This window comes from Triticum aestivum, unplaced genomic scaffold (genome assembly GCF_018294505.1).
Source record: "Triticum aestivum cultivar Chinese Spring unplaced genomic scaffold, IWGSC CS RefSeq v2.1 scaffold28110, whole genome shotgun sequence".
NCBI lineage: Eukaryota > Viridiplantae > Streptophyta > Magnoliopsida > Poales > Poaceae > Triticum > Triticum aestivum.
The window spans coordinates 1-1,010 of NW_025294594.1; the positions used below are offsets into that span (position 1 = coordinate 1).

Consider the following 1,010-nt stretch of genomic DNA (forward strand, 5'->3'; position numbering starts at 1 on the left):
GTGCAAAATAATAAAACGTGCTAAACATACGTCGCGCTCGTGCGTTTTGTTTTGCACGCGGTGCAAAAAAATAAAAAGGGAACGCAACACGAGGACTTCCCAGGAGGTCACCCATCCTAGTACTACTCTCGCCCAAGCACGCTTAACTTCGGAGTTCTGATGGGATCCGGTGCTTTAGTGATGGTATGATCGCATCCGACATGTTACCCCCGTCTTCGTCCCTTATGCTTGCCCCTCCCAGCTCCACTACACACACGATTGCACATTCCTTTGGCCGCTCCCGCTCAACTACGGAGACGAGTTTTACCACGGTTCAACTGCACCAGTGCCTATTTACCATGGTTTCGACCCCTTTCAGAACACGCTTGCCGCCGCTAGACGCGTGAATAATGAGCAGCGAGCTAAAACTTACCGTAAACGTGCAAAATAATAAAACGTGCTAAACATACGTCGCGCTCGTGCGTTTTGTTTTGCACGCGGTGCAAAAAACTTAAAAAGGGAACGCAACACGAGGACTTCCCAGGAGGTCACCCATCCTAGTACTACTCTCGCCCAAGCACGCTTAACTTCAAAGTTCTGATGGGATCCGGTGCTTTAGTGCTGGTATGATCGCATCCGACATGTTACCCCCGTCTTCGTCCCTTATGCTTGCCCCTCCCAGCTCCACTACACACACGATTGCACATTCCTTTGGCCGTTCCCGCTCAACTACGGAGACGAGTTTTACCACGGTTCAACTGCACCAGTGCCTATTTACCATGGTTTCGACCCCTTTCAGAACACGCTTGCCGCCGCTAGACGCGTGAATAATGAGCAGCGAGCTAAAACTTACCGTAAACGTGCAAAATAATAAAACGTGCTAAACATACGTCGCGCTCGTGCGTTTTGTTTTGCACGCGGTGCAAAAAATTAAAAAGGGAACGCAACACGAGGACTTCCCAGGAGGTCACCCATCCTAGTACTACTCTCGCCCAAGAACGCTTAACTTCGGAGTTCTGATGGTATCCGGT

The 1,010-nt window shown here is 50.1% G+C and overlaps 2 non-coding genes and 1 pseudogene across 2 annotated transcripts; all 3 read right to left on the reverse strand.

Moving 5' to 3' along the window:
• Nucleotides 1-78: 78 nt before the first annotated feature.
• Nucleotides 79-197, reverse strand: LOC123179009 (5S ribosomal RNA). The gene has a single exon (XR_006490032.1). It is a non-coding gene; the product is annotated as a 5S ribosomal RNA (ribosomal RNA).
• A 301-nt stretch (nt 198-498) lies between these two features.
• Nucleotides 499-617, reverse strand: LOC123179010 (5S ribosomal RNA). The gene has a single exon (XR_006490033.1). It is a non-coding gene; the product is annotated as a 5S ribosomal RNA (ribosomal RNA).
• A 300-nt stretch (nt 618-917) lies between these two features.
• Nucleotides 918-1,010, reverse strand: LOC123179011 (uncharacterized; annotated as a pseudogene).